The 16,437-nt window shown below is 36.6% G+C and overlaps 1 protein-coding gene across 5 annotated transcripts in view; it reads left to right on the forward strand.

Annotated features, from left to right (window-relative positions):
* The first annotated feature begins 1,622 nt into the window (after positions 1 to 1,622).
* LOC123866204 overlaps positions 1,623 to 16,437 on the forward strand; it is a 31,635-nt gene continuing 16,820 nt past the window's right edge. Inside the window, exons 1-2 of one of the 5 annotated variants that reach the window (XM_045907623.1) lie at positions 1,623 to 1,819; positions 2,199 to 2,353. The gene's annotated coding sequence lies outside the window, so the exon portion shown is untranslated. Of the gene's footprint in view, positions 1,820 to 2,198; positions 2,354 to 6,555; positions 6,953 to 14,337; positions 14,341 to 16,437 lie in introns of those variants that run through there. The other 4 variants (XM_045907624.1, XM_045907622.1, XM_045907621.1 and 1 more) reach the window with 4 other exon arrangements.

Consider the following 16,437-nt stretch of genomic DNA (forward strand, 5'->3'; position numbering starts at 1 on the left):
TGCTATGTCTTTTTGGAGTGTTTTTTTTTATTAAAAATGGCTGGTTTTTGTGTTAGTTGGTGTTTTTAGAGTTCCGTACCTCAAAAGGACAAACGGAACCCTTATAGGACCACTTTGTTGTCTGTCAAGAAATCTACCCTATAGGGTACTTCCCGTTGTCCTAGAATCATGAAATTTGGCAGGTAGGTATGGTAGGTAGGACTTATAGCACAAATACAGGAATAAATCTGAAACTGTGAATTTGTGTTTACATCATTAAAAAAAAAAAGTGTTTCAATTTACAAAGTAAGATAACTATACCAAGTGGGGTATCATATGAAAGGGCTTTACCTGTACATTCTAAAACAGATTTTTATTTAACTATTTTTATGCTAGTTTTTGATTTATCGTGCAAAATGTTGGAAAAAATACCCGAGTACGGAACCCTCAGTGCGCGAGTCTGACTCGCACTTGGCCGGTTTTTTTTTTGGTGGTGGAACTGATTGGGAAGCGCTATAAGGGACCATGGACGTATTTATTACCTATATAGGCGAGCGTCGGTACAGACGAAGTCCATACTTAGATAGTTTCCCAGTTTCCCCCCTAACTTGCAAATAACATGTATAACTACAAACTTGACATTGGCTAATTTGATGGCTAATTTGTGTAAAGCATAGTGTAAAGCCAGACCACAAGAAAGAGAAAAAAATAAGGTATATAGCTGACAACAAGAAATACAGTCTAGTCAACTTCAAAATCAGAGCGAACCTTCACACAGAATTATTTTTCTATGAAATAGGTAGGTATAGATCGTTTAGACGAATAGTTCCTATGGCGTTATGTTGGCTCCCCCGTCTGTCCAAGTCATTAGCATCATATTTGCATAAGAAGACACAGATTTCGTTTATTTTCATTTGATTTTTATGAATGAATGAATGAAATGAAAATAAACAAAATCTGAAGCCAATGACCACTCAATGATTTAGACAGACAGGAGAGCCAACATAACGCCACTGAAACGATCTATAGTCACAGATCACTATAATATAGTATAATAGTCTGGGAAATAGTGGGTCGTTCAGTAATCAGTACCCACAGAATAATAACTCAATTTTCACACCAAAAATTAGGGTTATTTGTTCTCTTTGGCTCTGTCATAAATATTGGTCTGTGGTCTTAATAAGAAACTCGGAATTGATAAATTTCTAAAATTATTTTATATAATACGTAAATAAAAGTAGTTAGTTACACTGGAAAAAACTTGTTATCCATAAAGGGATGTGAAATTAGCAACATAAATCAATCAAATCAAGCGCCAAAATTATTCGCTATGGTGGCTATGTTGGCAGCACTGCGCTTCTGTCAGCGCAAGTTAAGGTGAAAGGGACGGGTCTGCCCGCGAAATTCAAATTTTACTTGGTTTTTCGCAATTTATAAATTAATACGACAACATAGCCTTATGGTACTTTAATTGCAGCAATGGCAGTATCATCCTCACGGGTTTACATAAAAATCTTTATTTGAAAGGGTCCAGATTAAGAAGTTAGTTCTAGTATCGACTAGTTTGTGAGTTATAGTCACAGACACAGGTCACAGAGTACTTTTTACATATACAGGAAAATAGGACTGTTCAGTCCACGCCGACGCGCCCCTTGGGCCTTGCCAGTTGTTGGTTGTTGCCGAATGCCAGTTGATCCGCGTCACCCGCGTGGTTATAAGGCGTGAAAGTTTGTAAGCGCGGGTATTTTGACCTTCCTCTCGTCGTATTTAACCGAACAAAAATGTGCAAGTGGTGTATTTTTAATTAAAGTGAAAGTGCAGAAGGATAACTGTTTTTTAGGTAAAATAATATTTCCTGTGTTAGATTAGTGTAAGTAGTTTGGTAGTTACTACAGAGTGGCTCACTACAGAGCACGAGTGTGGCACGAGTCTCCTCTCAGAACGAGAAGGGGTTTGGCCATAGTCTACCACGCTGGCCAAGTGCGGATTGGCAGACTTCACACATTTTTGAGAACTATATGGAGAACTCCCAAGTGTGCAGGTTTCCTCATCATGATTTCCTTCACATAAGTTAAAAAAAATTAGGTAGGTATGATTTTTTAAGTATTGATGGGATCAAGAATATTGTGAAGGATACCTACCTACTTCATAGCTATGTACAGTGATAAATTATTTATTTAATATTTTAAACTCTAACCCAGCAACAACCCTTGTCGTAGGACTAGGGTCACGGGTACCTGGACCTGCGCCTGGAGCTCTGCAAGTCCGGGGCTCGGAGTGAAGGCTAGCTAGGATTAAGGGCGGCGCCAAACTAATTGCAATAGCATGCTCCCACGCTTGACTTGGAGCTACCATGTAGAACACTCTTGAGTAGGTAATCCTTTATATTTTCCTTTTCGGAAAAAAAGAGATCAGTTCACGGAAGATAAATGAACCCATTTCTTCCGTGAATCCGACGCATGCGGCGGTGTTGGTATTAGGTAGGTAGGTACCTACGTTACACAGTTAGTTTTATGTTGATATACCTGCCTACCTAGTTATATAAGAATTAGGTAAATTATCAAAAGAACACGATGTGTTTTTTACCCGACTACAGCAAAGCCGAAAGGAAGGGTTATTTTTATTGAAAATATTACAATAAAACTTAAAGCTATCTTATCTAATTACTATACAAATCATGCCCGCGTGGAATGGTGCCAAGAATTATGGCTGCATTTCCACGCCGGACAGCCAGGCTGATCCGTCGCGCAGAAAATGAGCCAGCCCTTTTGTCACCCGATGAGGCTATTAAAGGGGGTGATGTCTCGTAAAATATTTTTAGCACTAAGACCCATGGTCTCCACGGCAAACGGAACAAAAATACCTATAACTCTCAATAAGAGAGGCATACTTGCGCCTTGCATATGACATTGATATTACATCGATTTTAATGCAAAAGGGCTACACGGTGTTTTATAGCTGCGTGGTTCACAAAATATCGTATAATTCGAAGAGCTAGGGGTGGTAGGTAGTTATTAGGGGTGATATAGGCGGTGGTGAACTAGGCGTGCCTCGCGACCCAAATACAGCATTTCTGTTGACAGTTGTTAATAAAACTGCATCAGTTTCCAAGAAACGCCACGCCTGAACTTTCAGTGAAGGTCCGTAAATAATTTTGAGGTTTAAGGATATTCGACCGAGATATTAGCATTTTAAAATGATATTCTCCATCTCCATGTATAGGTATATACAGTCTGGACCTACCTAAATTGCGTTAGGAAATGATCTGGTTTTTCATTCAAATATACATACCTAGATTTTGACCTTTATGCAATACTAGCTGACGCCCGCGACTTCGTCCGCGTGGATTTAGGTTTTTTGAAATCCCGTGGGAACTCTTTGGTTTTCCGGGATAAAAAGTAGCCTATGTGCTAATCCAGGATATTATCTATCTCCATTCCGAATTTCAGCCAAATCCGTCCAGTAGTTTTTGCGTGAAGGAGTAACAAACATACACACACACACACACACACACATACAAACTTTCGCCTTTATAATATTAGTGTGATAGTGTGATTCTTGATTATTCACTATAAAGTAGATACCTAGGTATTTATTGTAAGTGAAATTCATGTCATGTATTTTAGTATTTTGGTGATGATGTCATCGATGACGTCATATCAGCGCCAAGCCTGAGGCAGCAAACCGGTTCCAATGCCGCCGACCTCCAATTATGCTAATATTATTTCTCTCTACTCCTCAACCAACAACGTGTAGGTTGTTTACCGCCGTTTACTCCTGAATTGTCTATTACACAGATAGTTGGTCACTAATAGCATTAGCCAATTCTCTGCAATATGATAGGTAGGTAAGGTAGGTAGGTTATAGTTACGAATTAGGTACGATGTTAGAAAACATAAATGAATTGTTAAACTGATGCTCAAAAACCTCTTGCAGCTTCACAATTTCTTGTGCAAACTGTGCCAGACCCTGGGTGATCATTTTGGCTGACTAGATAGGTACGATTTAAACCTTAGAATAAAGTAATACACTTGTCTATTTATAAAAGGAAAAGCTGACTAACTGACTGATCCATCAACTCACAGCTCAAACTACGACTAGACGGATACTAACTAACGAACTAGACGGATCGGGCTGTTTGGCATGCAGATAGCTAAATTGTAACATAAGCATCCGCTAAGAAAGAATTTTTGAATATTGAACCCCCAAAGAGGTTAAATAGGAGTTGGAATTTGTGTAGTCCACGCGGATGAAGTCAAGGGACTAAGCTAGTCTGTTAATAAAAATAAAATAGAATCGGTAAAAATATACTATACCTACCTACTGTACATGTGCGCAACATGTGCCTAAGCAAGAGGTAGGTCAATGAGATCATGGTACATAATAATACCCGTAGTTAAAGACTGTCAATAATTATTTAGATCTCACATACCCTTGTATATCAAATCCAATCAACCAGCCTGTAGGCGTCCACTGCTGGACGTAGGCCTTTTCACGAACGCGCAACTAAAAAAAATTAGAAATCCAAGAGTGAAGCTCGCCCGACTTCATACCTAGGTACATTACATGTGTAGCTAAACAAAAATTATTTTCTACTTTTTAGTGTTTTTGGTTTTTGAAGTCGGTTTTATTTTTCTTTTGAAAATTTTTTATTTCACAATTTTTAGTGGCCCCACTGTACTATAATATGCTATGCCCAGTTAAAACCCTACTGTTTACTAAGCTATTACACTGATCGCGAGCAATTTGCTCTTATCCATTGAGGAGTTCTGTTCTCCATCTCCGAAGATATTCATCAGATCTTCACCAAATTTATATGGGATCACCTGCACAGTATACCCTTTCAAACAAAAAAAAAATTCCAAATCGGTCCAGGGGTCTTTGAGTAATCGGGGAACATACATAAAAAATAAAAAAAATAAAAAAAAGATCCCGACGAATTGAGAACCTCCTCCTTTTTTGGAAGTCGGTTAATAATAAAAAGGTCCTTCGCCATCCTCATCCACATTCCACTCGCCTCCCTATTGTAATTTGTTAATCAATAACTAACCTTTTTAAAACAAGAGTCAACTAGGTATAGGTTTGTTCAGTAATATTATGAATGGATACGTTGCAACCATTGAACTATATTACTAGCGTAAGTAGTAATACCTCAATGGTTGCAACCTGCAATATGTGCAATATGTTTTGACAAATTACCTTCTGGTGAATTTTTAAGACTCATCATCCTGAAAACATTGAAACAGTTTTTTAGGGTTTTGGGAAATAAAAAAAAATGGTATAGGTTTGTTCAGTAATATTATGAATGGATACGTTGCAACCTGCAATATGTTTTGACAAATTACCTTCTGGTGAATTTTTAAGACTCATCATCCTGAAAACATTGAAACAGTTTTTTAGGGTTTTGGGAAATAAAAAAAAATGGTATAGGTTTGTTCAGTAATATTATGAATGGATACGTTGCAACCTGCAATATGTTTTGACAAATTACCTTCTGGTGAATTTTTAAGACTCATCATCCTGAAAACATTGAAACAGTTTTTTAGGGTTTTGGGAAATAAAAAAAAATGGTAAACGGTAAATGGCATCAGCGCAAAATAAAAAATGCTACGAGAAATTCCATACCAGACCATAATAGTTTGTATGGAAGGAAAGGACACAAAAAGAACATAAATTAGACAAACCAGATAGTCATATACAGTAAAGAAATAAATCAACCCTGATATCTGCGTGAGCTATTCCTGTTTTAATAAGTCATTCATTGAGCGTGTTTTATCGCACTCATTGTTCTCAGCAAATATGGATGGCCGTGGTCTCGTCACTCGTGCACGCCTGCGACATCATTAATTTTGCTGATATCACCATTCATTATGGAGCTCTGAATGTGCAGAAGTGCCGTAGTATTTTTTAATGAATTACTTTTTCAAAAAAAAATTTTTACTTAAGTCCTTTTGATATTATAGGTTGACCATGATTGTTATCACTGTTTATGAGTTTGGCTGTTATGTAACTTTCTTTTAATAAAATATTTTGTCTACCTTCCTATTTATTTATATTAGAAGTTCCATTTCTGAAGTTTGCAATAATTTATTTGTAGAGGAGGTATATTTGTCTATCATGTATTACATTATATCGATCTATGATCTCTACATAATACATATTATAGTGAAGGTGCTTGATCTTTCTTAGATTCGATTTTCAATGTAACTACCTACATACCTGCCCACAGAAGGTATTTTTGGGACAAAATGGAAAATAGACTATCTGTTCTGCGTTTTCTTATAAAATCTAATCTAAGCGTTAGTTAAATACAACAATACCTAGAATAGTTTTGTTTTAATTACTAAAGCAAAGCAAAAACATAATGTTAAATTTCAGTGAAAGCCTTTTGTTTCTACAAAAACTTATAATAATTTGCATCGTCCAAAGAAATTGGAAGTAGCGTAGGAATTCTACGTTTGAATAAAATACGTTGAAGCTTTGAAATCTTGAGAGCAGGCGAGAGTTGCGACTGCGAATCGCGAAGTAGGTAAAAAAATTAGAGAAACAAGAGCGCAATATATTGGCGGGCGGCCGCGGCGGCCCAGTTGTACAGCGTGACGCCTCGTTGTGCCGTTCTTAGCGACGCAAACATAAGCGAGCTAAGACGTTTCTACTCACCATTTCATATCACAAGTCACGACCTAAGGAATAATTGGGTGTAAATAATATATCCTGTGGTTTAGACTTTCTCCTTGCGCGTATTTATTTACATTTGCAATACGAAACCGGTTGAATATGACGATTTAATGCAGCGTTGTGAAGGATTTTTTGTTTATATTAATAATTCACGGAATCTAAATGTCATGAGAACCAAAGTTTTGTAATCAAATTAATAGGTACTTAGTGACTAGTGAGTGCTGATTTTGTTTTCTTCGAAGATGCAAGACGAGCTGATCTAAATAACTTACTTCACTTAAGTTCACATGTTTATGTAAGTAAACAATTAGTAGGTACCTATTCAATCCAAGATTTCGTGTACAAAGCCATTTTTGGAAGAATATGTTTCTTTTCATTGTTTTCGAGGCTACTTAAGTGATTCTATTCATATTATACTATGGTTTTCTCGATATTGGTTTATTTTCACAGTTTTTTTAAACCAAGTTGGAAACTTGGAAATTGAATTAAATCAGAAAAATATGTAAGTAAATAATTTAATTCAAACTTTGTGAAAGATTTTTTAACCCCCGACCCAAAAAGAGGGGTGTTATAATTTGACGTGTGTATCTGTGTATCTGTCTGTGGCATCGTAGCTCCTAAACTAATGAACCGATTTTAATTTAGTTTTTTTTTGTTTGAAAGGTGGCTTGATCAAGAGTGTTCTTAGCTATAATAGAAGAAAATCAGTTCAGCCGTTTGAAAGTTATCAGCTCTTTTCTAGTTACTGTAACCTTCACTTGTCGGGGGTGTTATAAATTTTTAATTTACACTTGTAAACAATCGTTCTATCTTATCAGTCTTTTTTTCTTATACGAAACCAGTAACAAACGGCTGCCTTTGATATTTAAGTAGCTCTTTTCTATATAAGTAGGTACACCTACTTAATTAATAAAAATAATAGACACACTTAAGTCTTAGTACTCAACTGTATATTTAGGCGGAAAAGAAACTTATTGTTCAAGGAGCGGTAGGTAAGTGGTATACCGTTGTACGACACGATGTACCTACCTCTACCTACCTATCTTACCTAGTTAGTAACTATCTTAAATTTATAACCAAAACATCTGACCTTTATGAGGAAGCCAATTTTGATATGCTAGTATTTAGTAGGTATCCTAAAACGTCTGACCTTCACTAGGCTTAGCTAATCTCGGTAAGCTAGTGTGACATTAATAGATAGGTACCTTTTCTATGGTTTGGGAACTGTTCACAAACTCGTGTTTGATGTGGCTTTATACTGCTGTCTGCGGTATACCGCAGACACTTACTTACTTACTTACTTAGGCAAGTATACTTGGACACCTTACTCCTTTTCGAATTAGAAAAATAATATGGTAGAAATAATATAATAATATATTATGTATAATATCATGTAGTCTGTCGGCAGCCTTATCTAGGCACGCATGAAAAAGCGCACGGAAAAATAGGTACACAAACTTTTTGATTTTTAAAAAGTTTGTGTGTTTTTCTGTGCGCTCAGTTTTTTTATTATTCTTCAGAGACGTGATTCAGCGCAGTGACTGTAATGCATGCCCGCAGCTTTATAAGGTCCCCTCCTTTGTATCATGCATGAATACTGTCTATGTAGGTACAGTATACAGAACCAACCGGCTCATCATAATCGCTAAGATGCGACACCATTCATACCTAATGCATCAATAATAATTGTATTTCAACTTTTAAGTACCTAGGTACTTACCTACTACTTACTTACCTATAATTATTATAGGTGCAAGTTGCCTCTCACGAGAGTTACATTTTTATAACGTTTGCCGTGGAAACCCTGTTAGTGCTAGTACCGCTGTTAGTAGTAGAACAGCCTCATCTGGCAAAGGATTAGCCTGGCCGTTGAGCGCGGAAATGCAGCCAGTATTCTTGGCACCATTCCACGTGCCCGCAATACTTAAAAAAATATCTACTTAATAAAAAATTCACCTCTATACTCCAACTGAAACTTAAAATAACTAATGATGAAATGCTTCTTATTATTTAAATATTTTAATTAGTTCCAGTCAATGTACGAGTACAAACACGTCTATTCTATTCTTTTATTACACGATAGTAGCCCAGGCCAGACTGCACAGAGGTTATCTGTGTAACTGCAGAGACTGGACATTTTCTTTACAAATAAGTTTATTCGTTATCGCTCGCCTAATTTATAGATATCTAATGCCTATGACAACAGAAGACCTTATTTTATAATATTACTATTCTATTTAACAATATTCTGTAGATCTCATGTGATTTGAAAAAAATAAGTAGGTAGGTACCTTGCTATCATTCTACAGTACGCGACAGGTCAAGATGACAATCGGGGTGGGGACACCCCGCACAGCCCTCGCGCAAACCCGGTGCGAGATAGCGTGGGTGACCCCGCCTTATATCTCGATTGCCATCTCGACCTGTCGCGTACTATAAGTAGGTAGGTATATTGGTTGTCCATTACGATTACCAAAAGCCATCAAAAACCCGTGTTTGAGGTGTCATTTAGGTATTGATTTCGTATTTATACATGGATTAGAGCTACTATATGGCTATTATGTGAACTAAAATATAATGTAGACCGTATCGTATTTCTTCACGGGTCATCCAAAAATAAGTCATTGACCGCATGAAATTTCATAGTCATCTACAGTTTAAGTAATGACTTACCTAAACTAGAATCTTTTAGGGTTTCTACAAAATATATTCACAAATAACTATAAGAGGACTTTTACGTTTTACACAATAAATATACCTAGATACTATAGAAAAGTTACTTAAGTAATTAATTAGGTAAGCATAACTAATAAATAAATATTTAAGTAAAAACTTAAGTAAAATTTACTAAAACATTCTGGATGGAATAAAATGTGCCTAAGCGCCGAGTGCAAAATAAGGATACTATCCGAATTTTGATGACACTTCCACTCTATTCCAAAGTCATAGACAGGTTTTACGAAATTTAAACAGGTGAAGTAGGTACATATTATAGGCACGGTACAGTTTACTTTAAAAAAAAATGCCATTGATCAACTCGTTTGCCGGGAAGTCAGAGATCTATTTAGTTAGCTTCGGTTTACAACAGCGATAATATTATAATACCTACCTGCAAAGAATTTTTAATAGGTTTTTGTTGGTTATTTGGCTATAACGGCATGTAATAATAAAATGGTTTGCTGGTTATAATAAAAAAAAATCAAAAATCTGCGTATTATGAAGATTTTTACATGACATGCATTGAAAAAACAGGCCAAGTGCGAGTCAGACTTGCGCACCGAGGGTTCGTATACTCGGGTATTTTTTCCGACATTTTGCACGATAAATCAAAAACTATTATGTATAAAAATAAATAAAAATCTGTTTTAGAATGTACAGGTAAAACCCTTTTATATGATACCCCATTTGATATAGTTATCTTACTTTGAAAATTGAGACTCATTTTAATTTTTGTTGTGATGAAACCACAAATTCACGGTTTTCGGATTGTTTCCTTTACTTGTGCGTTATGACCTACTTACCTACCGGCCAAAAATGATTATCGGTCAACGGGAAGTACCCTATAAGTATTCTTGACAGACACGACAGACGGACAGACAGACAGACAACAAAGTGAAGTATAAGGGGTTTTCCTTTTGAGGTACGGAACCCTAAAAAGAAACGCTTTAGTACGAGTAGAATTATACAGTGTGAACTGCCCTTACGAACCGTCGTCGTTGGTCACGCATGGCGACGGACCTTCGCCGATTATAGCGGTGACGGCATCGCACACTCCCGGCACGACCGGCATTACTCCAGTTGTTAGCCACAAATTGTGTTTTTATATGTACCTGTTTCGTAATGCATGACCCCTGAGCTAAAGATAACTAAAGTTACTACCTAACTATCTATACAGTATACTCTATACTACGCGACAGGTCGAGATGGCAATCGGGGTATGAGGCGGACGGGACACTACGCACACCCCCGCTATCCGGCACCCGGTTAGCGCAAGAGCTGTGCGCGATGTAACCACAAATTCACGGATTTCGGATTTTTTCCTTTACTTGTGCTACCTATAAGACCACCTGCCAAACATGATTCTAGGTCAACGGGAAGTATCCTATAGCTTTTCTTGACAGACGGACAGACAGACAACAAACTGATCCTATAAGGGTTCCATTTTTCCTTTTGAGGTACGGAACACTAAAAAGTAAGTAGGTAGATAGTTTCTTTTCAAAAAATGCTACCTATTTGTATTGTAGACAGTGACAAGACGATCATTAAATCATAATTTTTTTTAAGACCGGTCACCGAAGGGTTCCGTAACATCGTGAAAGATTACTTATGTACCTTTTCATATTATTTTTCAAATTAATTACAGGCGGCCATTATATTTTTTTTAATTTTTTGTTGAGCGGCAATAGAAATAAGTACACACGTCCTGTGAAAATTTCAACTCGACCTGTTACGGTTCACGAGATACAGCCCGCTGAAAGACATACGGAGAGCGGAGGCTCAGTAATAGCACCAGGTACGGAACCCTAAACATATAGGTACTAGCACTTTAGGTCACGGCAAACACTGTACAACGCAGGTTTTACCGGTTCTATACTTGGTACTACTAACTACTATCAAAGCATCAGCCTACACTTTAATATGTTTGACTTGTTTGCATAACATTATTATTGTACCCAGGTAGTCAGAATGTAGGTAGGTATATCTTAAATCGTATCTTTCACTATTAGTTAGGAATTAGGATGGATCTAGGCAACATTTTTCAAAACTAGGCTGACCAGTGAGCAGTGACCTAAACTCAAGTCAACGTAAATATTGGGTAAGCGGAAGCTGTCTTGCATGAATAGGCTTAGCACCTAGTAGGCCAATAATTGTTCACAGAACTTTTGAATTTGTGTCAGATAAGTGACTTTTTTCACTATATTGATCCACTTATTATTGTATAGGTACCAAGAGTTATTCTAACAGAGCTCTCTCCGTCACTTACTCCATACAATCGTAGTTCCCATTTCATTTGAATATTAAGCAACCAAAGTCCATGAAATTTTGCAGACATAGTCTAGAAACTAATATCTGTGTCTGTGGTGTTTTAGATTTTTCTAAAAATATGTAGTTTTAAAATTACAGGAGCTCAAAGATTTGTATTTTTCTTTAAAAAAAGGCCCAACTTTGTGCTCGTTTTTCTAGACAACGAAGCAATTTAATGAAATTTGGAAAAACCACAGACCTAGAAAATTTAATGAATATTATGTAGTAAAAAAATTATCGTTATATATTTTATATTGTTATAATTATGTGGGAACTACGAAAACCAGAAATTACACCCAGAAATCTTGAAAATTTCGTGCTGTCTCGATTTGTGCAAGCGGGGTGGTGAAGTGCGGGGGACGACACGTGAAACTGACAGAAACTGACAGTCTAAACACACGGGCCACATTTAGACTGCACCCAACTCCAAACTTGTCGATAGGTCTAACTAAATACACTGGTACATTTCAACTTGCGTTAGACGTATGCGTTACCTACCGTTATGCGTAGACGTTGCCTGTAGATAAAAATATGTCTCATGTTTGCTGGCAATAGCGCATGCATCAAACCCTGCAAGTTGCAACTCTCTTGCAACCTATTCCTCACGCAATACGCACAGCTTTAATATTATAATTTTTGACAATGTATACTATATGTAATGCCATATCACAGGTCACTCTCTGATTTATTGCTAACAATTTACTTCCAAATGCAAAGAAATCTAAGTGTGTTGAATTCACACTGCCCAATACCAGGACCTTAAATGACATAAATTCATTGATAAATAATCATATGTTGAAAATAAAGGAGAACCCCGTGTTTCTCGGTATAATGTTAGATGCAAAGCTTCTATGGAACACCCACATATCAACACTTGATGGTAAACTCAGCTCTGCTGCTTACACTGTTAGAAAAATTCGACAGGTACTGACGTGGAAACTGCAAAAATTGTATATTTTGCTTATTTTCACTGTATTATGTCTTACGGACTCTTGCTATGAGATAAAGCGGTAGATATTGAGAAAAAAATGTATTACAGAAAAGGACAGGACGTGCAATTTATAATTTAAAACCGCGCGCTGCCATACAATAAAAATATAAGGAAATAAGTACCTTATCTATTATCTTATAGTAGCTTCTAAATATATTTACAACTAGCTAATGCCCGCAGCTTCGCTCGCGTGGATTTAGGTTTTTAAAAATCCCGATCCTTTCATTTCCCAGAACAAAAGTTGCCTCTCCGTAATAGCCCGTCCCCGGGATGCAACTTGTTCCTGTATCACGTAAGAATATTTAAACGGATGATCCTTTTCAAATCCCGAGGGATCACCAGGATTTAGGAATGCAATTTCTTACAGCATCAGGGTTGAGGTCAACGACAAAGTGTTTACTTGGTATAGATACCTTCAATATCAATTAATAATCGACACTTTTTAAATCCCATTAGCTTTAGTAGTCAGGTCCCCTGCAACATCAGGGTTGAGGAGTTGGAATCCAAATTTTTTATTGAACAATGTCGCAAACTTTCTTTATCGATTAAAAAAACTACCCAAAATTACGCAGTTAGGTTACCTGCCAAATTTCATGGTTTTGAGTCAACGGGAAGTACCCTAGAGGTTTTCTTGACACACACGACAGACAGAGAGATAGACAACAAAGTGATCCTATAAGAGTTCCGTTTTTCATTTTGAGGTACGAAACCCTAGAAAACGTAGGATCGGCATTCCGAACCAGTGGTAAATTTTTCTGACCATCCAAAAACACTTTGAAGTTTACCTAAAAGTTTACAGGAATAAAAATTTATCATTGTATTCCATTCCATTTCATTCTATTCCATTCTGTTCAAAGATAAATAGATAATAAAAATATTTGTCACCGAAACAATAATTTACGATACATCGACCAATATCAATTTTACTGATGACAATCTGACTATTACCAAAGTGAACGACTACTATAATATCTATTATATACGACTAACATAATATGTATTATAAATTGTGTGCCGTTTGCATTCTCACTAGGTTCTCATTAAGTTTGTTTTATTTGGTTAAACTTTCTGGCATTTATATTGTTATGACGTTTAATTGGCAAACAGTCTGTTTATTGGCTGAAACTCAAAAATTCAGCCAATCACAACAAAGAAAATATTGTAATAATGATTGATGCAGCTTTCTGTAATTGAAAACAAAATATTTGACATTAACTTGAATGTGACAGTGTTTTCCGAATAGGGTTGCCAGAGGCCCCGTATTTTACTGGTTACCCCGTATTTCAGGATACAGAAACCTGTAATTATGAAAATAAAATACGGGGCAAATAAAACTAAATATTTTTAGGGTTCCGTAACTCAAAAGCAAAAAAGAACTCTTATAGGATCACTTCGTTGTCTGTCAGTCTATCAGTCTTTCCGTCTGTCCGTCTGTCCATCTGTCCTTCTATCCGTCTGTCATGTGTTCATGAACAAATATTAGTATTTTCAATTTTCAAAGTAAGATAACTACATATATCAAGTGGGTTATCATATGAAAGGGCTTTACCTGTTCATTCTAAAACAGATTTTTATTTATTTTTATGCATATTTTTTTAATGCATAACAGTTTTTGATTTCTCGAGTAAAATGTCGGAAAAAATACCCGAATACGGAACCCTCGGTGCGTGGGTCTGATTCGCACTTGGCCGGTTTTTTACAAATTCAGCAGGAGCTGGCTGGCGAAATCAAACACTGACGTTATGTCCAGTAGAAAGAATATTTTCCTTTTGCGGCAATGCGTAGCCGAAACCCACTCGATATTGATCATGGTCGTAGCCAAGGCGGCGGGGCTTGGTTTGAGGATGTAAGCCTTTTTTTATACAAGTTAGCCCGTGACTTTAATCTTTTCTAGTGGTAAGTGATGATGCAGTCTAATTTCTTGGCCGTTAGGGCCATACTAACCATATAACTAGCCATGACCGAAGCCTCCCACCAGACCAGAAATTTGACGACTGCGCCTGGGAAGCCGTCAAAAACCTAAGCCTAAAATAATACTTACATTATTTCTTGCATTTGCTTACCAATTTTTTTTTGGAAATATATCAAACATTTCGCGCTCACTTCACTCGCGCTTTGAATTTCTATTACTTGGTGTAAACCCCGCAATTTCGTTTGCATGAATTTAGATTTTTAAAAATTCCGTGGGGGATTTTCCGGGCTAAAAAGCCGCCTAAAAAAAATGTCTGGGATGCAAGTTACCTCTGAATAGTAAGTACCAAAATTTTGGTAAAGAAGATGGGCCGTGAAAGGTTAACAAATAGATAGGCAAATAGATATACTGTCGTATTCGTAATATTAGTATGGATAGGAAGCTTTAAAAATAAAATCTTGCTATGGCTACACTCGTTTCCCTTTCACTTTAATTTTTTTCTGTATTGAACCAAAAACACTTACGCTCACTGCGCTCGCGCTTTTTTATTGTTGTATTTTATCTCACTGTCAAATTGAAAGGCGAAATTCCACTAACCAGGTAATTAGCCCATAAAGTTGAGCGAATGTTTTTTTCCTCATGACAGGATTCAGTTCCGGCCCTAATAAAACCTCTCCCGCAATCGATTCCTGGCTACGGCCATAGTATTGATACTGTGAAGGTGGAATTACAAATTAAATGTAATTTTAAGTTGAAATGAGAAGATTGTATGCATGAAATGTATAACATTTTGCTTTACAACACTAAGAGTTTTTAAAAGCTATTTAAATAAATAAATCTTTTATTTAAAACCACATTGCAAACACAGTTCACCAATCAAGATACGGCAACATACAGAGAAAAAATACAAAACTTATAAATAAACTGAAATATCTAAATAGGCTTTCCATGCATTTCAGAGAGAAACACCGCCTATATATATATTCTTCAAATACTTCAAAATTCTTCAAATCTAAACCCCGTATTTTTGATGGTGGTAGCCTGTAAATCAAAAAGAGCCAGGTGGCAACCCTACTTCGACCTAGACAGAATGAAAAATTGTTTTCATTACTCGGTATGCCTACTGCCATAGTGTGACAGAAAGTGTGACGGTAGTTGTGACCTCTGATTGGCCGACTCTCTTTCACTATTTGCTAAAATTGATGATTGCAACAACAATTTTTTCTTTTTTGTAATCGAAAACAGAACACGGACGTCAAACAGGTTGACTAATTGCAATCATTTTCTGACCGGCTAACATTGTTCCGCTAGTGGCTCAAACTCACTGTCGCAGCAAGAACATGGTAAATTCAGCCAATCACAGCAATTTGAAATTTGGTTATCACAAATGTACCGATCTAGGAACCGAGAATGCACGAACCAGGGCAGATAGAGATAAGAACAATAATATCATACGTAGGAAATCGACGGGGGATCGTTGGCAAGGATAGCCTTAAGTATTATGCTTAGTAAAAACTTAATTAAAGAGGCTTAAATCATTCTTCTGCAAACTCCATTTATCTAATAATGCATCAAAATACTTTTCTTTGTTACCATGTCACTCGTAACGTAACGACTAACGACCCGTTACGGTTGTTGATTGCGACCGTTGCGTTGCATCCGTGGTCTGCCTCTATGTTATATCTACGTATTGTGGTACGTAGTACTGTAACGTAGGTTAGGAAATAGTTCTCGTTTGTGACCAGACACAACATTATGATTAAAACATAATATACCTAGCTGTTAATGTAGGTACAGCTATATTATTGACTCATGTCATATTTTTCTAGGTTCAGAATCTGTGACTTGGTAG

The sequence above is a fragment of the Maniola jurtina genome, chromosome 6, assembly GCF_905333055.1.
Source record: "Maniola jurtina chromosome 6, ilManJurt1.1, whole genome shotgun sequence".
NCBI classification, from domain to species: Eukaryota; Metazoa; Arthropoda; class Insecta; order Lepidoptera; family Nymphalidae; genus Maniola; species Maniola jurtina.